This window comes from Phalacrocorax carbo, chromosome 2, assembly GCF_963921805.1.
Source record: "Phalacrocorax carbo chromosome 2, bPhaCar2.1, whole genome shotgun sequence".
Taxonomy (NCBI): domain Eukaryota; kingdom Metazoa; phylum Chordata; class Aves; order Suliformes; family Phalacrocoracidae; genus Phalacrocorax; species Phalacrocorax carbo.
The window spans coordinates 76,452,935-76,476,792 of record NC_087514.1 but is presented as its reverse complement, the minus strand read 5'-3'; positions in this window follow the sequence as shown (position 1 = coordinate 76,476,792).

Here is a 23,858-nt window from a genome sequence, read left to right as displayed (position 1 = left end):
TTTATTCAGTGAAAGTGCCTCTAAGCAAATGAGGACATCTAAATAAAAGCTTTAGTCATGCCAACAGAAGTAAGATGTGTGTGTATATGTATGGCTTTATGTACACAGACACATGTATATCAAACTTTTTTTTTTTAATTTAGCAGTGATTTGAAATGCCTAGAGACATTTTTGTTTCTTTTAGAAAAACCAAAACAAAGCACAAACCTTCATCTGAGTCCAAGACTGGAAATTGTACAACAATCCAATTTCTATCCAAGTCAGAACCTGGATGGTGTTGATTTCTGCAGAACTTTTATACTTGCGTATGTGCAATGTTTTATATAAACACATATTTTGTTTCAAAAGAATCTATTTAAACTGCATTGAACTAAATCACTCATAAACCAAATGACATTTTTAAAAATCAATGTAAGAACAACTTTGTTGTGTAGGCAAGCCCTTAAGAAGTGTCAAATGTGGGAAGCAGAGATTGTAGATGTATTTATCTGATAGTGTTAGCAGAGAGGTCTTCAACGCTGCTATTACTTGAGAGCAGTAATTTGTTGGCACGTCTAACTTTTGGAAGGGGTAAGTCTCTACTCAAAGCCAGCGATCCTCTGACTTGCCATCAGGCAGAAAAATGAAGCATTATACATTTTTAAACTTGTTCAGATTCCCGTAGCCTAGTATGTAGGCATTGATAAATAAACATAACTACCACATACTTACCTTACTACCTGGCCTTTACATCCACCAAAAATGTATGTACCTGTCACCTCAAAGAGCACAACAGTTTGATTTAAATCTACAGTTACTGGGTGACAGCCTCATTGCCAACTGCCAGGTAGGAAAGCTGGTTAATGAAAATACGTATACATACGATATTAATTTATAAATATTATGTAAATGCATCTAAAATAGAAATACCACAATACTGACAGCAGACCTGCAAGCAAACATGGAGAGATTTCTCTGTCAACATTATAAAAGAAGATCGCTGAATGAAAGACCACCAGCACGTGCTTCTGGGGCTGTATATCTCATGTACAATATTCTGGGGCTTTTGCGAAGCAGCTCACACGTAGCTGCTTGGCGTGTGTGCATGGGCGGACATTATTGTTAGGGAAACATACACATTTATATAATTATGATTCTTCCAGTGGGCATTCAGTGCTGTGCTGTCAGAGGAGTTTTTGGTGCAGCAGGTGCAGAGATAAAGGACTTTTTCTTGTAGGACATCTGCTCCGTGGGATTGCCAGTCGGTGGGTTTCTCTCCTCCATGCAAAGTCATATTGTGGCCAACCAAGGGATGGACTTATAATGGCATTTACTCTCCGCTGGCTCCAAAATCCTGCAGCTTTACTCTTTCTGATATTTATCAAGACCTGCCTTCCTCTGGAGGCCTGCCATATGTGGAAGAAGTGCTTTTCCCCTCCCCAGATAGGAACTTCCTGATTAGGTTTTTCTTTCCTATATTGTTTCGTCAGTCTTCTGCTGGAGGAAAGCCAGGCAATGTTCCTAGCCCTTTGCTTTAGGGCAAAGAGAGCTTCAGGGTGCAGCACTTGGAAAGTCTCCACAGCAGGAGCAAGCTGTGATGTGGATTTTGTGCCCAATTCATAATTCTGCCTATGAGATCCTGAGATAATCTAATCTCCCCAGAGAAAGATAGGCTGTCAGTGAGAATATTCAAATTCCACCAATTAAAAAAGGAGAAAGTCCATAACACGTGGGCTAAACAGATTAAAGGTGTGGGGAGCTTTGCAGGGGAGATAAGCTGATGAGCAGAAGCTTTATAAAGTAAGGAGGAAGCTAGAAGCAGGAAAAGACCTAAATGGAGTGGCACTAATGAAAAAGAAAGATTTGTTTTAAGGGTTGAATGGGTTATGGAGAGCTGACCTTAAAAATCACCTTATTTGGAACTTAGGCTTTTAATTTTATAATTCACAGCATTAACATATATTGGACTAAAAAATATCCTAAATTATACAGCTGTTTATCATTAATAGGATTATACTAGTGAATTTGCATTATGATGTGAATAAAACTAATGTCACTAGTAACAATGTCAGCACTTCCGCCATCCCATTTCATCTTGTTTAACATGAAGAGGAGCATGAGGGCTCTAGGCATCTGGTTAGTTTCTCATGCACGTCCTAACCACCTTCTAGATGCATCTTCTGCATATCGGAACTGATTGTCCTGCTCTTCTCTGTTTATTTCCATGTAACTGTCACCTGCAACAGGCCCACTTGGAAGAAAAAGAAGAAAATTAAAAAAAAAAAACAAAACAAATCCAGAAGCACAGTGCTTGGACTGCCCTCTTGCTTTTTTTCCACCCTTCCAGTCAGGCACGATTTTAACAGATTCTATCTTGAGAAGTACTAAATCCAGAAACCAGTATTTTATGCCATCTGGAAGCTTGATATCCTTGTTTTTCAAATGGCTTACAAAAATATATCTAATTCTATATACTCACAAATTATGGGCTGCTGAAATCCAATTTGGAGCAGAATAAAAACTAATTGAGCAAGATAAATAGAAAAGCTATTCTATTGCAATGTACTGGGTGACTGGGGGAATCAGCACAAAAGAGATGTCTTAGACCTGCTGACGGATTGGAAGAGAGAAGATGTTTTCTAGACAGAAACACAACAAGAAAATGTAGAAACGCTTGTGTAGCACCTGGAAAGAGTAAGGAGAGCCGGGCAGGGTGTAAGACTCAAGGCAGGCAGCGAGGGTGTCTTGCAGCAGCACTTGGGAGCAGGCACTAGTGTTGAGCAGAGTGGGGGAGCCAGCAAAGAGGCTCCAGTGGGGAGATGGTAGCATTTTTATTGCAAATTCCAAGCAGATTTAAATAGGAGAAGAGGTGAGAGCTGTAGAGACTGGAAGGAGAGGCTTGATAATAGTACCAGAGGAAGAAAAGCAGACAGATGAAGCAGGCTTTTGGCTGATGTCCTCTCCACCCAGGAGAGCAGCAGCTGCAGGGGCTGCAAGGATGCCCTGCTGCTGCTCTGCAGTGAAAGGTAGAGTCCTTTGCCTTGGGTGCTAGGAAAGACTCCAGTACAAAAGCAGCTTCTCAAGCTTGGCACTGGTTTTAAAGCTTCAGTGACTATTTATCTTTAGTGTGTGTATATAAACGTGTAGATATATACACATACACACACCTTTTGTTCTCTTTCTTTTCAGAGTTGCAGTGAAAATAATCAATGGTGTTGCCAGCTGTCTTTAACCTTACTGCCTTCTCACAGATATGCACCAGTGGTTCTGCGGCACATCCACAACAAGTACTGAGGGTAACAGAAAAGCAAACAAATATGCACAGTAGAAACAAATTTTAAAAAGAAAAATTCAAATAAAGGAAGGGCTCATCTTCTCTACCCTGTAAATCTTGGGTGTGATATAAAATCAAGCTTCTGTTCCTGGATGAAAATATTTGAAAAACAACTTCTGAAAAATAAATGAAAATGGGGATTATTAATGGTTATATAATGGACAAGAAAAAAATAATTCTGGCTGCAATTGTGAGAAGTTTTCAGACACTTGGTGAGAGAAGGGAATTTTCCACTGTCTGATGTCTTAGGGAGTCATTGTGGAAGTATAGGAGATTTGAGTTGAGAACGTCTCTTGGTATTGCAACCAATTACAGCTTTGAGCTAACATAATCCAAAGCAAGCTGTATGCAGCCCTTCTGCAAAGTTTGAATCTGCTATACTAATTAAGAATTTTCAAAGAAATACATTAGACACACGCAGATTGAAGGAAAGGACCCTGACTTCTATGAATGGGCTAATCTTGCACCCTGTGAAGGAAAGGGATTTTCCCCACTGCTTCATCTGCAAGGAGAAATCTCCACTCTTACAGCTGCAACAGACTTTCCAAACCTGACCAAATATTATTTTAAGAAATGAATCATTGATCCGTAAATACATCCCCAGATGTTCATATTGAATTTGCAGTATTCAGCATGCTGAGCTTAATTGTCCATTCAAATCACCCTAACTGAGGAGTGCTCTGCTTAAGGGAGTCACCATATGCCAATACAAAACCTGTGTTAAGTGACTGGAGAATCAAGCCTACGCTGTTTTACTTTACATCACTATGCATTGCTCTAATCTGAGGGAGAAATAATTGCAAACGTTTTAACTGTGAAAGAATAAGGAGTCATAAAACCTTCAATCATATTTTAATATGCAGTCACACTCTACTTTCATAAATAGGAATTGGAATAATTATAAAGACATCATTTTTAATTGTCACTCATCATTCAGTTGACTCCTTAAGTAGAACACATATTTAATTAATGCCTTAGATTTTAGCGTCAATTACCGCATTAGATGTTCTCCCATATTCATTCCATCTGCTGCAAGTAAATACATTACCACTACACAGTTATACACCCATATAGAAACCTGATCACAAATTTCCCTGCCACCTCATGACCTATTGTACAGCAAGTGGAAAAATTTGCAAAACATTGGCACAAAAAAAGGTTTTGGCTTGATATTAAAGATATTTTCTTACAGGCATAGGGAATTTGCTCAACTCACAGGTATGGGTTTAGCTAAGAATGATATGTTGCGCTTAATGAAGATGCAGAGCGTGTTTAGGCTCTGAGATGCCAGTATAAACATCACTAGATTACCCATCAGGACATAATTTTGTTATTTCATCATTTCAAGTCTTTTTTCAGCTCTCTTATTGATAGCCAGCTTGATTTAAAGACATCAGGTCATTTAGGCTTGACCGTCCTTCAGTAAATTGCACCAATAATTAATTACATTCACTGTTAAATAGTTAGACAGATTAGCATCCTTAAGTCATTTGCTATAAGGCAAAGTCTTCCCAGCCATTCTTGTTGCCCTTTTCTGACCTTTCCCAACTTTTGGGGGCCCTTTTTCCAGTGTAAATCCTCAGTCTTTCGACTGCAGTCTTTGTACTGCCTCAGGCAGCTACAGGAATCTCTCTTCCCTGCTCCAGCTCAGAGTTCCCCAGCTCTCTCATCCACCTAAGGACTCTCATGTGCCTTCTTAACAGCAGCTTTGCACTTGGAGACCCAGTCAGGTTAGCTGTGTGCCACTACTCCTTGTCTTTGCTCAGGTCACTGCGCTCCTGAATACTGCCTCCACGTGTCTGCTTTATTCTTGCGCTATATGGGAGTAAGCCCTTTGCAGTGGGAGTGGGCACTACTAACCCTGTCTTACCCGGTGAGGAGCCTGACGCAGGGTCAAGGCTAAGGCAACCTCCAGCACACCCACACCGTGCATCGACCCCACAGGCAATAGTCATTACGCTGCTACTGGGAAGTGCTTACTGCAGCTCAAATGGGGAGAAAGAGTAAGGCAAAGGAAGGGGAGGAGAATACACAAGAGACCCTAGTTTGGTCTGGTCCAAACCCCAGGGGCAAGGGGAAGACAGAAATATCCCAGGTGGAGGAGGATGGTCTGAAAATGCTGACGTCGCTCAACAAAACTTGCTCCCCAAGGAGCGTTCCAACGTGGAATGCTGACCACTGACCTCTCTTGCACTGGGGCCCTACTTTATGCAAAAGATCAGTTTCACCAACCGGTCTCTCTGTGGCAGAACTTGGAGGCCCTTCACTTCCGATTCCTACTTTCTCACACCCCACTGAGAGCACTGCGCTGACCTCTGAGCATCGCCAGCACAGACAGGGGGGTAGCGAGGCATTCAGCTCCCAGGGAATCTGCCTGAAGCTAGCCTGCTGGACTGCTCGCAAACATTTTCTGGGCCATTTACTGCTGCCCTGAAGTTTTTCAAGTATCCATAGGCTTTAGGTGCAACAGTCAATATGTCCTGGGAACATTTCTGCAGGGAGCAGGTAATGATGGTCTTTACCCCTGTGATTACAGGGTGTCAGGAGGGAAAGGAATGTGAGCCCGGATGGCTCCCCCAAGGTGCCAGAGGCACACTGGCAATTACCTCCCCAAACACACCACCAAATAGTTGTGTTCACCGTAGTTAGCTTCTCCTCTCCTCTCAGATGCAGTTATTTCCTCTAGCAAAGAGTCCAGATGAGTCAAAATCCCACACTCACCCGTGGTCTTCTGTTGAAGTGGCATCCCAGAAGTGATAATCTTTATTATGACTTTGCCAGAATCTGCCCATTGGGTGGAAGAACAATGTGCCCCAGGATCCCCATCAGCACTGGCACTCCTAATTGCTGCCCTGCACAATGGGCTGCTGTGTTGCCCCTGCTAAGGACTACGCAGGGAACACTCTCATCTTCTGACTAGTCATCTCAGTCTTTTAAAATCACCTTAAATAACTAAATAATATGACTTAAGCATTTGCTCAAACATCTTGCAGTTTCCTAGAGTAAGACAGACTGCACATGTTGCAGAGATATCTAGTTCTTTAAAACAGGGCCTTAACTTACTTCATCGGTCATAAAATTTTAAAATAATAGGACAGACTTGGACACTCATTTAAAAAGTGAATATCCAAAACATTAAAAATAAAAGCCTATCAAGGTGATGTTATATAGTAATGATACATTTAGAAGTTTTTATAGGGTTAAAAGAATATTACGGTCTTGACATGATGCTTCTATAATTGATAGTACTGTATAGATTCAGTACTTTATGAGAGAATGCTGAAAATGGGCATGAACCATGGATGTAAGCAACATATAGACTTGATGAACTTTGTAACAATTGATTAAGCATTAATTGAACTAATTTAATATACCTTTATAAGTAACAACTTCAGCCTTATTTGAAAATGCAACTTCCTTTAGTGAGTTTTATGAGCAACTGAGTTCCATGGACCACAGCTTAAGGTGAACAGCTATGAAAATGTGTGTCTCTCAAGGAATTCTGAAAGACCAGTGCTCTTGAATATTTAGTTTCACCATTTTATGTTGACTTGTTCAAGTGCCTAAACCCATTCATATAGGTTCAAGACACTGTTTCCCGAACAGCTGTATATCTAATAGACACAAACCTCAGGTTTTGGGGGTAATTCAATCACATTTCACATCCAATCCAAGCAAGGCTTTTGAACTAACCTGCCTCCACTGTGTTTAGGCTTTTCTGTGAAGTAGTAGTGAAAAGAACCATTTCTTTCAGATATTCCGTATTGTTCATCAAAAATCTAAGCAACCCACCTGACCCCAAAACACAAGAATTTACTATAGAACTAAATTGCAGAGGCACCAGTTCTGGTCACCCGTTCACTTAGCAGCTGAAATGATATTTTTGTTTTGTTGTTCCTATGGAATCAGTTCTTTCAGTTACTGAATGAACTAGTCTTATGTTCTTAGTACATATAAATGACAAACATAAAGCTCCCGTGGGCCACAGGGGACAGAAGAGTAGTAAGTAGGAAGCATCCACTGAATGTTATGCCAAGCTAATGTCTGCTTTTGGAGAGATGAGAGAAGGAGCTGCTGAAGAAGGAGAGCTGATCCTTAGGGCTAATGCTCCATTTTAGTACACAGTCACTGGGCCCACCAGATGTTCAGTATCGGGACAGACTGGCATCTAATGTGTCTTCATTCAAATATTTCTAACTTGCTAAAAAGAGAACAAAACCCCCAAACTGACAGTCTGAAGTACAGGTGCAGACAAAGGTGATGGTTCCTTATTGCCCTCGTGTGAGTTTGATAGAGGACTTGGTCTGATGTTCACTTTTCCTTTTCCCACATCTGTCATTGCCTTTTCCTCCCAAATTGTGCTTGCATTGTGATCAGGCTCTGAGTTCTCTTTTAGCAGTTCCTGTAACGGGCAGGGCAGAAATGGCACAGGAACAAAAGATCGAGTCAGAAAACAGGAGATCCTGTCCAAAACCCAGGAGTTGGTCATTTCTCCGCTGTTTCTGAGACTCATTATTCTTTCTGTCCACTACATTTATTGCCATGGTATTTAGGAATTTCAGCCCTGGGTTCCCATAATGAGCTATTTCTGTGAAGTGCTGTGTAAAGGCAGAACAAAGAGATGGTCCTTCCTTTAAGATCTTACCGTGGACGACAGCAGATGGTGATGAGCAGACAGAGGGGGAGTACAGGAAAACAACAAGACAACTGTGAAACTAATTAGGATTGTAAAACTCTGGACAAGTCTGGTCACAATAGAAATATTAGTGGTTTTGGAGGGTACATTATTTCAGCTTCAGAATCAATGAAGCGGCAATCAGAATAAATCTACAGGCAATGTTTTATATGTCCTTGTTTCTGAGAAGGGAAGATCTAGTAGAAAATGCGTCAAATCAGTATGGATGCAAAAAAAAAAAGGAACCTTTATATAAAATCAGCAGTTTTCTCTCCCTCTTTTTGTTAGCCTTGAATTATTGCAAAAGGGTCAAAACACAACTCTCTCTTATTCTGTACTTAAGGACAGTTAACTATCCTTTTCGTGTGCTCAGATGTCCTGCGAGGGCCAAATGAATGCTCTGATTTTTCCTTTTTTTCCTATGTGGTGATTGTGCTTTTTTCCAAGGATGCTGCTCATACACGATACCGATTTTTGCCACTCCCAGGAGAGTACTTGCTTCTGAAAATCAGTAATGTCCCTGTCTTAATGATGCTTAATTGAAAAAAAGAAATAGGCACTGCTGTCTTTTGGTTTAGAAATTTTGAACTCTGCTTCTCTTCCCCGCACCATTTTCTTTCTCCCTGAGACATCCACATGCTGTCATTGTCTCCGCATTAGTCACGTCTCAGAGATGGCAGAATCAGCTGAGAATTTACAAATTGCTTTTATATCTTTGGCTCTTTGGGCTTCAAATTCCTCCCCGGTTCTCCTACATTCCATCTCCTGCTTGTGCCACCCGTCACTTGTCCTCCTTGCTGTCACCTTTGACAGAGAGCTGTTCATCAGAAATATCCCTTCCTACGGCTTTCTTTGCATTCTTAACTTGCTTCAAGTTATTAGTCTATATAAAGCAATGTGGTGCTTCTCTCTGATTTATCTCAGTAGGCCTTGGAACCACACTAATCGCCAAGTTATGACTGCCTGTGTATCGGGCGAAGGAATGTGTGGGCAGCATTTGTCTCAGCGAGGAGGGACTCCAAGAGCCAGCCATAAGGATATTATTAACATTGTGTCTTAGGTTAAAATACTAGCATGTCTCTTCAATGCACTGAAAAATGTGCCTGAAGATTTTACCTAATGTTTTAGGCTTCAACAACGACCCCCCGTGCCCCAAACCAAGCTCCAGCTTCATTTTACAGTCCTCAAGTCAGTCACTGACATGCCAAAACAGCTGTGAAATAAAAGAGTGCTCCTAAAGTAAAATATTCACTGCACACATCACAACATGTGCGTTTCCTTCCAGATGCTCCTTCCGTTAGAGCTGGTGCCCCAGCCATGGTGAGCAGAAGTCTGCATAATACAGATGTGAAAGCGAAAGTCAAAACCTGCCCAGGGAGAGCCGCCTTCCTGCACCGGGAGAGAGGGAAGGGGAACAATAGGGAGGCAGTAACCTCCTTGCCTCTGTAGCATATGGTTTACATCTCTGCAGCCCTTTGCAAAGCCGGTCAGCACTAGTTAATATATTTTATTTTATTTTATTTTATTTTATTTTATTTTATTTTATTTTATTTTATTTTATTTTATTTTATTTTATTTTATTTTATTTTATTTTATTTTATTTTATTTTATTTTATTTTATTTTTTTAGTTCTAAGTACCCGGTAGCTTTCTGTAATGCTGATATATATATCCAAGATATATATAACATAAATATATTAAAATATATATAACATATATGCATATGTAAATGTTTTTATTTGTGTGTGTGTGCATGCAAAATATTACTGACAAGGTGGAGGGGAATTAGCTCAACCAGCTTTGGGCACCCAAAGGTTGGGAGTCTAATGCAAAATGATTGTCTAAATTGCCTCTATAGTCAATGAGGACATTAGGATGGTATGACCTCCTGTACATACTACACAGGACTAGATTCCTCTACTTTCTGACAGCTTGGTTCATGTGCAGTTAGTACCATCTAATACATGCAAACAAAATGTATAAAAAAAGGACTGTTCCAGAGGAATTAATGTATTAATATACCTTCTTATATGGGGCGCTGACATTTTTACACAGGACTAGATCCTTTCAAATCAGCTGTGCTGATCAATATTGCACTGGGAACATCCTCACCAAAATTAGTGAAGCTGTAAGTGGAGTAATGTGCTGCCTGGCATTTGGGGCACAGCGTTCACGCAGAGCAAGGCTCCATACAGACGTTTTGTACATAACCTACACAATACACGTTGTGATCCTGGCATCCTCCGGTTCTGTTCAATACCTTTGTGCATGAGCAAGTTACTAGTCAGCATGAGGAAGTCTGGCAGAACAGTCTTCAGGTGACACTGGTTTACAGCAAAGGCAGAAACAGCTTTCTGAAGTAAAGGAACGTCTGAGCAATGCTTTGTGTCTATCGTTACTGTAAAAAGAGAAGATGCTCAGGGTAGTGATACCTTTCCTTGGACCTGAATATCATCTCTTCAGTGGCATGAATCAGACAGATGCTCATACGTCACCAGTTTTAGCACCTTTGTGTTCTTCAGAAGCCATGCTGCCTTTCTATCAAAAACGATTAAAAGCAAATTAGATAACAAAGCTGGGATTGAGAGGGCTACCATTCATTCTGCCATTTTCTCCAGCACTCCCAGTTTCTGATAAATGGTTGGCTTCAGCAGGAGTGTAGACATCTTAATTGTGAATAAGCATACACCAATGGCTTTTCTCCCACCTGTTTGTAGAAATGTATTATTTTGCAGTCAAAGAAAAGCTGAACAAAACTCTTCCACAACAGAACTTTCAGGAAACTATTTGGAACATCAACTTGCATTATCTTTTAAATTGCCTTTGGACACACCAGGATGGGTAGTAAATACAGCACTGTCTGCAATTGCCTTCCTTTTACATGGACATTTTTTATGTATATTTGCAACAGTCAGTTGTAAATTTTCAGTAAACAGTTGTGAATATTGCTGTGGGTTACTTCCCGAATATTTTTGGTAAATGATTTTCTGGCCTTGAATGACCTGAAGGGGGAATATTTTGAGCAATGACTAAAAGAAAGTACTGTGGTCATAATTTTTTCTTCAAGGGAGGTGGATTTTCCTCTCCCTTTTTACAAGATACTGTTTTTATGGGCAATTACTTGCTTTAGTGCTGCATATAACACTATTGTATACAAAGCATTACTGTCTGACCTCCTCATTAATTATGCTAAGCAGTACAGCTGCTTTCCACTGACTGATGAAATAAAACATAATAGCTTGCTTGCCCAAGGACATCGTCTCTCCAAGTCAGAAAACGGCAGAAGCAAAGTTTGACCTTTAATCTAGTCTAAAGTTTAGATACATGCTGGGGGTTGTTGGAGATAGGACTCTCACATGTGCTCCGATGCTGCTGACTCCAGCGTCACCGTGGCTGTGCAGCACATCAGTAACTGGGGCTGGAGACGAAGCCCTGCTCTGTCTCCTTCCCCAAGCCATAAAGTAAGTGCGTGTGACATAAGGAAGCAAAAATATGGTTCTAGACTTAAAGGCAGCTCCTGTTAAGGTTGATAAGCTGCTCTATTCTGAACTCTACTTCCCAGGCATTGGAGGAATTCACGCACGGAGCATATATTTATAGGTGATACCCTACAGAAGGGAATTTCACCACAGCCTGAAATAAGCATTTTTTGAAGAAAGGCTAAGTAAAGCTAAAAAAGACACCTCCATTGATGCCATCTGGTTCTGCCCATTAATCAGAAAACTATTCTCTGTTAATTAGGGACTGGCTCTGGTATGCCTTCTTATATTGGTGGCACCACAGGCACAGATACAGAGAACTCTTTATGTTCTTAATTCCCACTTTGGCCTCTACTACCCAATAATTTTAAAGGGAGTTAGGTTTCCACAGGGGTATGAAATGATTTCAAACCTTTGCAGACCTTATCCTTACTCTTCAGACAATTACAGAATCACAGAATCACAGAATGGTAGGGGTTGGAAAGGACCTCTGGAGATCACCTTGTCAACTTCAGTAAAATAAAATACTTATCCATGGCAGTAAGCTCAGCACTGGACATGACAGCTACAAGGACACATTACAAACCAGTGGAAGGATTTGTTTTCCATGTTTACATGGAAGGAACCTGAGACACAGAAGAATTGTGTTATCCAGATTCATAGCGATTGGAAACTGAGTGCCCCGAGTTCTGCTTTTTGGTCTCTGAAAATGTGTTGCTGAAGAACATGCCTACCTCTGGTGGGAAATGGAGACAAGTCTTTCTTTCCTTCATAATCTAAAGAAAAAAAAAAAAGAATAAATCCTTCTGGCCATCATGATTACCCAGGAGTATCCCATCACTTAGAAACACCTGCTCTCATATTTTGGGGCTTTACTTTGTCATTGCGGTGTCAGAGATCTTCTAGCAGAGTGAGGGAAGGCCCCTTCCTGGGTCTGTTTTCCAGACGCCTCGCAGACGAAGAGGACGATTTTCCTTCTTGGCCCTCTGCCACTCTGTTAGCTGGGCTGCAGTGAGCTGTGTTTATAGTTCACATGGCTGAAGATAATCCTGACAATACATACAGTATGAGGAGAGTACAGCTGGACTGCTGGGAAAATAAAACATCGGAGGATGAAAAAGCAGAGGAGGTGGGGGTTTAGGAGCTCCGAACCTTTTCCCCCTCAGCCAGGGTAATCAACACAGTCATAAATTAAAAATTTATTCCAAGACAACACATAAATTACTCAGAAGTCATCATCATCATCACAGGGCTCTTGTTCACAGAGTCCACACGTAGTTGGAGGGGAAAAAGTGAGTCTGTGAAGGGAATTGTTATTTTTATCAGTAGTTAGTCATTATTTGTGGTCTTTCCAGATAAGAAGGCAGAATATATTACAGTACTTATCACCAACATTATCTGCCATTAGACACAACTGAACTGGATTATTGCTTCTATTTTTTTATTTGTTTACATTTTTCAGCCACAGAGCAGTTACATAGAACTTAGCTCCATATTCTCCCTTTTTTGTCTTCCTTGCTATGTATAAATAACTTATTAAGCAACAGCTTTTCCAGAAATTAAAAAAAAGTTCATTTTTGAGACATGTCTGAGGCATTTGTGGCATTAAATGTGGCACTGATCTTGTGCGGAAATAAAATCCTTTGAAATTTGTCTATTCAAGTACAATACAACATGAATACATGATCCTCATTAATCCAGAACTGAACTTTATGATCTGAAACATGGTAGTATCCATCAGTACTGTTTTTTAATGACAGAGTATAAATTCTGTAAGGTACAGAATGTACTTGATGGGTTCTTGTTCTACTTTAAGGCCAAATTCAATAAATAGTGTATAAATAGCATATATTGGAAGAAAAGTTACTAAGATCATTGAAGCCAGCATTACATAAATTTCTGTGACATTCTCTCTTTTCTCTGAACTGCACACCAGTTATGAAATCTTTCCTGCTTTTACCTGTAAATTTCATTTGTTGTGAAAATTTGCTAGCTGGTTTGGCTGAGTAGTATGTCTGCCCATAGTTACTTTACAGGTTGTTTGTTCTGGTTGTTTATTGGCTTTATCGTGCTGGGTTATAATGCAGAATTGTAGCACCTGGACTAGATGGCTGAAAAAGTTTAACAGGATAGCATTCAAGAGCAATTAGGAAAAAAAAAAGAAAGCCAGTAAACTAACCACCACTAACAATTTCAGGTCAGATAAATATTTTAAAGGGATAAATACTGTGACCCTACAAACAGTTCAAATAACAAAAGCTGCTACCCTATAACCAGCTGCAAGGTTATTTAATCACACATACATTTGTAAATCTCCTCATCATTCAGACAGCTCCTGCGATAGTCCCACACAGCATTTATCAGGCACCTATAATTGTAAAAAACTCTTGAACCTCTGTCCTGGAACTGACTCTGACAAGCCCCTGATCAGCTTCAAACACCATGTATTCTTAACTCCGCCCCACAAATCTCTACAAAACATGTGCTTCCTTAACAGTGGAGTTCCCTCTTTCCCTCCACTTCCCACACACTGTTTAGTCTGGGACTATACCCAGGTATAAACTTTAGCAAGGCAAGAAATAGAGACTAGGCAGTTACATATTTTTCTCATATTCCTTCCCTTTAAGGGCTGTTACAACATACGGAAAACCTACTGCAGGCAGCTTCTGTCTTTCTGGAATTTACTTACCATAACTTTTCTTTTCCCCCTCAAGGTCTGGGTGGTAGATGCATAGTGCGACAAAGTCTGAATTTATCACAGACTAATTCACATGAAAAATAGAACTAATATTAAATAAAGACTTCTCTGAACTATTTCCAGAAGTGGTGCCTTTTCAAAAATTTTTTTTAAGGACATAGCATATAAGAGAGTGTATGAAGGTACTGTATAGGTAAGATTTTATTACCAAGTATTTGGGGTAATTTGTCTTTTATTGATAGGCTTATGGACTTACACATTTCAACTGAAGAGACCATTTCCCAGCCCAATTTTTACCATATTCCAGGCTGCACTTTTTGGATACCAGCGGAGTGTGCAGGGCACATAAAGGATGGTTTAGCCTGGTCCAGGGTATCTCCCCCTGCTCTAGTCTGAAAGTTTTGCTGTCTGGAATTGTTTGAGAAACATGAAGACACTCCAAAACTGAGTCTTCAGTGGTTTTGTCTTTCATGTCTCTAGCATCAACTACTGATTTGGGTCCACAAAATTATCACAAACCACTTATTTGCTTGAGTGTTTTAAATAAATTACTGTATAAAGTAACTGGGCGAAAAGGCAATGGCTGGCTTTTGAGCATAAAGCGGCTGCACCTTGGTGAGGGCCCACAGCTAGAAATGTGCAGGAGTTGTGACGGGAACCGAATTTGACCTTTTTATTCGTTCCAGGAAAACCTTTTTCATCTGTGATACCAAAAATATTGCCCATGCTTCTTTGGTTTCAGCAAGGCTGGGAAACAGGAATAAAGCAGCAGTAGGACAAAAGCCATTCTTGACGATTTCCCAGCTCAGCTAAACCTGGGACTGACTGGAAAGCCCCCAGGAAATCCTGGAGACTCCCAGCCCAATTTGGAGGCTTCTGGAGCCTTATCCACAAGGAACAGAGATGTGAGGGTCAGGCTTGGAAAGCAGCAGGAATAGCCTTTGGTGCCGTATTTCTGTACTGCTGCTTCCTACCCCGGCTGAAGTGAGGAAGCGGAAAGCACATGGCTTTTTAAAGCAAGATTCTCAGAACCCCAGTTTGGTGTACTCTGCCGACAAAGGTCAGGAGCCAGGCAGCAAAGCTAATGAGATTGTGTGGGATATAAGTCGCCAGTAGACGTGGAGTGCTGTCCCTTATATAGCAAGCAGCATTAAGTGGATAAAAGAGGGTGCCGGGGAGCAGGCGTCAGGGTGCCGGGCCTATTTCTGCACCGCTTTTCTTGTGGCTGATGCAACCGGCTCCAGGTGCCGTCTGTACCTTGGTTTCCTCAGCTCCACAAGGAGCATACTGCAGAGGCGTTTTGCAGCCCTAGTCAAATGCTTTGATATCTACTGATAAAAAAGGTACTTCAGAACTGATAAGCATGACCATTTCTGCAGCGCAGTACTGGCGGATGAAGGAGCACTTGATACTGTTACCTGTGCCAGAAGGATGCAGTTGTGTCTAAATCACATCAGTCTGCAATTTTTATATAAAAGTCATGTTTTCATACTTTTTTTTTCTGTTTGTTGACATCCCCACTACACTGTAATGAGATTTACCCAGAACATTAGGATAATAAAACTATTACAGTTCATTTCTATGGTGCTGCTGTTAATATTTAATGGACAATGAGACAGGTGTCCTGTTTTATGAGTCAATAATACGTTTCCTGACTGAATAAACTATGAATGCTGAAGGGATTAATAGTTTTGCCCCTACATGGGAACATGGTTATTGCTAAGAGAAATAGGATGTCTATTGTATTCTCCAGTGTTGTCCCAGTTTTGGAAACGACAAAATCTCCCAAGCCACCTGCCAGTCCAGCTTGCTCTGTTCAGCTCCCAGCTTCTGTGTCTCAGAAACCATCCCATGAGAGTTCAGCTGCTTGGCACAGAAGTGAAGAACGGCTACCAGATCTAGAGCAAGAATGAAATGGTACTATTTACTCTTGTCCACTTCAAAATTTATCTTTCCTAAAACTACAGCAGGGAGAACAAGAAAAGTGAAATGCTTTAGTTCTGTTCAGTTCGAAGGAGGCTGCTGGACTGCAGGGTCAGAGCATCATCTATGCCTGACACAAGTCAGTAGCACTCCAGTGCTGGGACGTGACGGGTCAGGGTTTGCCTAATTGCATGGTAGAGTCAGAGTCTCCTGAAATGAAGCCAAGATGAGCATCTGTGCTAGAAATTCAACCTCATGATCAGGGTCTTCTTTGTTCTGCCTCTTGCAGAATCTGAGTTTTTATTTTAGGATTTAACTAAAATGCGCTTCTTCTAGGATGTTGCAGGTCATCTAAGACGAAATGGATAATCTTTGGACATTTCAGAGATGAATATCTATGATGTGCAAATGCAAAGAAACTCAATGACCCATGTTGCCCTCTGTACTCATTTCTGTATCTGTCAGAACTATAAAAAATAAAGCAATAATAATTTATGGTGAGATAATCCTATGTCACATGTGAACATAAGACTCACAGTACGTCCTCCTGCTTTGCGCTGTCTTACATTTCAGCCCAGACAGTATGTTATGCATGGGCAACGTTATCCTCTTGTTTCTGTCTCTCTGTGTCCGATAGAGATGATCAGCTTGACTTATTCTCAGGTGCTAAGGTGTTTGAGTGAAATGAGTCCCTCATGGAGGAACCTCACTAAAAGCCCTGTTTGTGAAGTTGGTAGGAGCCTAAAGAAGCTGTGCATCCTCCAGGCAAACACAGAGGTGCAAGAGACCAGCTGAACGGTCCTTTTATTAGCGGATAGTAAAATGGTAGCAGCTCTGCCAGAATTTTCCTTCTCAGTGTAATTATCTTATTATTTTGAGGAATCCTTGTGGGTGGTTGCAGCAGGAAAGGAGGCAGCCAGGTCTCAGCACCTCAATGGGTGGCTCTCGTGCATGCAAAGGGGTGGCCGAGTCTGTGCACCTAGACTCCATCTGGGGCTGGCAGGGGAGAGGAGTCGTGCGCTGGAGGGGGTATGAAACTGGCAGATAAGTCAGAAAGTGGACTTAGTAAATAAAAACGGGGATGAAATAAAATCCTCTGCAGAGTGCCAGTGTGGCCGGACACTGGGGTTTTTGCTTAATGCCTTTCCCTAAATATTATTAGTACCACAGTTCTGCCATTGCTTTAATGCATGCAGTGACTGTGTATAATTACTTCAGATTTTCTAGTAGGCAAATTAAGGTACAGAAAGGGTGAACTCAAAGTTATTGATAATACCAAACACAAGACAAGGTGCCATAGTCTTTGAGCAGCAGTGAACTGAACAATTCCTTTACAGCACACAGTGTAAAGCCACTTATACATAGGAAACACAGGAAAAATAGGCAGATGCTGCTATTAATTCAAATGGCTCCATTTTTCCTGATGTATACTTGATTTCCAAATGTATAAGTAACTGTACACATCACATCTCAAGTGACACAGCCTTTTGGTACATAGCACACTAGGATGTGGGTCTTCTCAACTAAAAATATTCTAAAGTTTACTTTTGTGGTTAAATGTTCTGTTTTAAACAGACTATGGATTTAAGCATGTGCAGTGAAATTAAATTCTTCTTCTCTCAGGATCCTCGTTTATGCTTAATGTTTGTTATGCCATTTGGAAATGGAGATTTGGTTTGTTTTCTCAAGAAGTTTTTACTGGCTGCCTATTATAAAGTGTAGGTGGGTGGTGGGGGTGGGGAAAAGCAGTACTTTATGTCATTAGACAACAGATCTGGGAGAAGTCGGACACCAGGGCACATGTGAAAGGGGGGTGCATCATTGAACATGGCCTTTAGATTTCAGGCAGTTCATAAACTGACTAATCACCCCTTCAACAATCTCTATGCAGCACACTTTGACCGTGTCTGTTTTTTTTCTGAGTGGCAAGGTACTGCCTGAGTCAGCTTTTTGCTACCTGCCCAATCATTTTCTTTATAAGGAGACAGAGGTTCATGTGGTCTTGTCTGTGTAACTCTCATCCCCAGCTCTGAGAGGTGAACACTGAATTTAGAGGAGCTATTACTTAACTTATTTCATGAGGAGGAGGAGGAAGGAAACTGCTGTGTGATGTCTTCTCTTAAATTCCCTGACCTCATTTCTTTTGTTACCTTTCCTAACAGAGTTACCTTCTACCCAAAACTAAAATTAAAAGGAATAACCACAAACCCTCAGCTCCAAGAGTCACAGTCGTAAAAACAGGAGAATATACTCTGTGTAGCAGCAGTTTATAGTTACGACATTTGTCTTTACAAAAGGTGTCTAGGCTATTCTTGTAGGATATATAATTTTTTTATACGCTGTATTTTATGCAGATTTCCTTCCTGCTGGAGAACTGAGTATTTAAACACAGTCAGTCCCAGCAAATCCTTCTTTTACTACCATTTTTATCTGATGCATTTGGGACTATGGCAGACTGCAGTGTTCTTTCAGTTAGTGGTTAAGATCATTGCTTCATGCAAATGTTCCTCATAAATAGCCACAGGATCTGCCTCTGCGAGGTGCTGAGTGGCTTTAGCCCTTACCAATATAAAATGGGAGTCTGGCAATCATCCCACCTCTTGGGATCAGGAGGACAGAAAAGGCTGACTACTGAGCTGTGGGCATGATTTCTTTTTCTGCAGTGGAAATATTCTTCAAGATACAAGGCAGTTCTAACAACATTCATAGTTTGAGCTGTGTGCGTTTGAAATCACTAGTCACCACTTTTTCATTTTCACTAAGTTCCAACGACTTGTCAATTGGAGTCATGAGACCGTCCACATTAGAGGTGATGGGACACTCCAGCAGGCATTCTACATTACCTGGCACTTTGCCTGGCTGTAGCAGGGTGCTGCTCTCCCATTCCTCTCTTGGCTCTCGTAAGGACTAAGAGATTATTGCACAAAGCTTCTCAGCCAACCTGACCCCATAAGTCAGAGCCTCCGGGTGGTGTAATTCAGCACATCCCCATCAAAGCCACCCAGATTAGACATGGGCAATAGTTTGGAGATAGCTCAATGCATCAGTGTTTTCTGCCCTCCAAAACCCTTTTATTCTGTCTGCCTCAGCTCTTGCCCTGTCTTAACTTGTATCTGTTGTCTCCCCAGCTTCTCAACTCACAAGTTATGAAAAACATTTTGCTGTGTCCTCTTCCCTTCTATAGCCAGCATTTCCTAGTCGTCTAAGTGCCTTGCATTCTCCACAGCTGGCCTCTAAGACAGTTGCAGCCATGGGTGCAGGGCTGGGTATAACAGCTATGGTCACAATTTATTTTTGGGATGCAGGAGTATGCCCACATCTCAGCAGCTGTGAATGCTGGCATGTGCTGGGGACAGGAAAGGTTTACATTGCCTGGATTCCAGGGGACCAATTTAGAGCAACTCGTTTTGAGGCAGTTGGGCAGATAAAACCCATGCCGACTCCCTCAGGAAAGCTACCATCTAAAACCAATATGGTCTCATCTTCAGCTTTTGGGCAGTGCCCTCAAGAAAACTAGCCTTTTCTTTGGGTCCTCTTTCCATCATGCCCTCAGTCCCTGGTGGGCAGAGGATAAGGGGCGGACATTGGGGTTGTGTGCTTATCAGTCTTTCCAAGATGGAGGACTCCCCTATTAATGACGGTGGTGTCAAGCCCCCTTCTCCTACGAGCACACGGGCAATCAGAGCCATACAGCTCAGTAGCCTCGCGTGCTGATAGAGACGTGATTTGTAGTTTGTTTTCCTTAGGGTCGATGTCCCCAGACCACAGTGAGACAGCAGATGATTCATTTCTGACACTTTTTCAAATGGTGACTAGCCCGTAAAGCATTTTGCCCTAACCCAAACAAGATATGATGCAATGATTAGGGGAACAATTAAAACTCCGACCATCTTATTTAATGACCATAGTAATGACAGCAACAGCAGGAGAGTTTGTCCTCTCTGAGCATGCATTTCTTAGTGACATAATACATTTCAAGCTTTAAAGCACCCTTGTGGTTGTGATAAATGAAACAATTCAATAAATTAAACATTGTTGGGAGAGAGAGATAGCCGGTGAGTGCCAGCTGATGCTTGGCTCGTGTAAGAATAAAGCAGCAGCGATCCAGAAGCTTTGCTTCATGCAAAGCTCTGCTTGCAATTAGGCCTGCTCGTGGTGTAGCATAAGGTACCGTAACCTGTTTAAGCTGCCTTGCAGGAATCGTCTCCGGCTCATCTGCTTCTGATTCGCTGCATGACAAATGCTATCTCCCCTGCACAGCTGGTAATAGAGACATGTCCTGAGATCACAGTTCATGAAAAATCTGGGTGGGACAGCATATATTTTAGAAATGCCTGATGCAAGGAAATGGCTGAAGCAACCCCTCTTTGCATAATGGTTTAATTAAGGGTCGCCATGTTGCTGTGTTTTATATGATTCACCTGCTTATCAGAAGACTCCTTTTCTGAGGCGGGGACCGTCCCTTCCCCTCATGGTTTACACAGGTTTTTCCTTGCTGATGTAAGGAACGAAGGAGGACCCTTGCCTCTCTTCTGAGCTGGCAAACTCCTGCCTCCAGTGTGCAAGAACTGGACACGAGGTGGATTACAACCCGAATCACCTTTGTCCAGTTCTGGAGCCCATCAGCAAGAGGCTGAGGGTGCCTGAAGAAGTCAACAGAGTGTAAGTCCACTGAGTGGAAGGTAACAGTCCACCATAGAGACTTTGGGCAAAAGGCACACAGTCATCTTGCTAGTACTGGGTGAAATTTCTGGAAACCACTGTGATCCTTAACATTTTTAAAGGCTGTTTGTGTCTTGAGCTTATAAGCTGTGAGGGAATTGGACCATGCCTCTATCTAGACTGTAAATAATTTGCAGCAAGAGCTGTTTTTATCACTGTGCTTCAAACAACACTCAGCGTATTGCTGGAACCAACGACATAAATTATATAATATATCTTTGGGTAACTTAAATGCCATGCTGAGCAGTCAGTAGTTGAAAGTTGAAAGATGCCAAAGCCATATTTGAAAATAGAAGGAGATAAAACATTAAATAATTCAGTTGTATTTATTATAGTTTTTCATTTTCTGTAGCAGGCTAGTAATACAAAAAGATATTTGTGTTAAAATATCCTTGTTCTACAGAACAGATGTTTTTATATTACTTTCTCAATTGTGTTTAATAACATATTATATGACATGCTGTAGTCATAACACATTGTTAAAAAACTTCTGCAGATAAAACATTTACTTTTGATTAAACAAGTGTGCTGGGAGTTCAGTGTATCCCAGCGTAATTAAATGGTATTATTCAGCTATATGGATTGCACAATGGGCTAGCTTAAGAAAGTATGAAGAATATCTTTGTTGCTAAAAGTTAAGGTAAACAAATTCACTCTGAAACACTTTAGTGCTGAATATCCCATACTGCTGATGTTCAAAAGAAATCATATTTCCCTATTTAAACAAAGTTTATTCATAGTGGCAAAGTGCTAGTTCTCAAAATACAGATTACAAAGTGAGGACCGAGATGAGCAAATTCTTTGAACAAGAGGCACATATACTGTGTTAGAGACACCATTAGTATAAACAGACTTAAATCCATGGAGCTAGAGAAACGGAAGGTCAGGGTTTTCAGTCCTTTTTTATTCAAGGATTCTTGCCTGAGCATAAAAGAGGGGTAAGGTGCTCTGTACTATAAGGCTGCATGTACACGAGAAAAAAAACCCAGAGGGTAACAGTGAGAGCGACTAGTTTCAAAGGAAATTATGCCAGTGGGGGAGGGTGGGAGAGAAATGAACATGAAATTATCATGGATAAAGAAAGGAAGGCAATAGCTCTCTAGGCAAAAGGTCATCAGTGGCTGGGACAGGAACCAATTCTTTGTTACCATTGATTTTCAAACACATTGATGAAAATACCTTTGTGTAGAAGAGGTTACGGAAGTCAGTCTCTGCTACGTTTTAGCAGGATACTGATTTTCTGATGCACATCCTGTATACTTGAATTCTTGATATCCAGAAGGCATTTGACTAAGCAGAGTGGCGGGTGGTGACCAAGATTGTGCCTGGGGGACATGAAGGAGAAATAGTGATCTCTGGGCAAAGCACCACTTTAAGATTATTAGGAACTGGCACACGAGTACAGCCCTCTGCATTGCCCCATGGTAAAAGGGAAGCTGTGTCTATTAAGGTTACCCGGTCAAGGTGTCCTTGACGTGGATTACTCGATCGATTGTTAGCTTCTTGACACAAAGTTTGAACTTTAATATGTATTACTTAGCTGCATATCATATAACCTCAGTGTATCTGTGTGGCAGAGTATCCTTATCTGAATGATTAGCATTAGATCATGAGTGCTGAAAAAAGGTGCAGGAAAGATAAAAACAGTGCCCTAATTAAGCAACATCCCCTCAAACAGATTTACAGCTTCAAGGTGACTCCTCTGTCCGTGCTCCTCAGCCCCACGGCAGGGCTGTTTGCCAAAGCTTAGAGGGGAGCGAAGACAGCGGCCTGCTACAGGCCTGCTTCCTGGAAGAGGGGAGAGGAAATTGTCACTTGCAAAATCTGGCATGCAGAGAGCCTGACCCCAAAGTGCAACTGGGCTCTGCAGAGAAAGAGGCTATTTGAGACATGCCTACCCAAAGCGTGAGTTGAATTCCAGGCAGAGGTCCCATAGCATGTAAAGGGCAAGCATTATGCTCAGCTGGCATGAAGGTATAGCCTGGAGATGGAAGTAAGGAGATCGTTAGCTCGTAACTGAGAAAGAAGTGAAGGGACATGCCTACTTCTTGGAAAGGGTGCCCTTAGGGAGCTGGGAGAGGTCTCGGGAGAGGCGAGATGGGTGACAGATGAGGTCAGGGAAATGTGAACTGCATCTGCAGCTCATTCGAGGAACATAAGGTCACATTTATAGTATTTGCTGATGAATGGTGAGATTTTACTGCACATCCTGAGCAGTCTACCCTGTGCTGTTAGAAATCATAAAGTAATTCAATGCGCAATAAGGGTGTAACTTGATACTCATCGAGTCTGAAATCTCAGTTTCTGCAAAGAGTCACACCCTTCTGCTTAGACAAACTGTTGTATAATAAAAGCCTTTGGACTTGGCATTCCACAAAATGTGAAATCAAGGTTAAATGTCAGTTCTTCGGTCCAAACAGTTGGGGCTGGTTGAGGTGAGGCGGTCAGTCACTGCAAGGGGGGAGGGCATGCCTCACAGAGCCAACTGTTTCTTCCCTATTTGTTGAACCAATTTCAAGGGTTTTCAGGCAGACTGAAAGCTAAAAATGCCTGCTTGGGTAGAAACTTCTTCTCCCCAACTATTTTGTTTACCTCACTCAAAAACCTTGAATTGCACTTTAAAATAGTTGACAACGTGTAACCTTAGGAAACCACATTCCCAGTGTTCGAACATATTTTGGGGCTTTGCTAATATGATATTAAAGTGTATGAGACACACTGGCTACCATTTGGTCTGAAGGAAACAACAGATGCCAGGTAAAATAAGAATCCAGTGCTGCCAGTTGCAGAGCCTGGAGGAAATACCAGAGATGTCAATGGAGTAGAGGACGGTGATAATTCTAGGCTATGTCTACACAGCTTGTCAAGCGCAAATAGGGAAAGTCTGGTGCACCCCCTGAGCCCACACTCCGCATTTGCGCCACCGACTCTACAATATTTCTCAGTCAGCCTGTTGGTATCCACATTGCATAAGAAACTCTGAGCTATAAATTGTGTTTGCTTCTAGGTGAAGCAACATGAGGAGCCCTGTAAGAAGGATTGCTTAGGT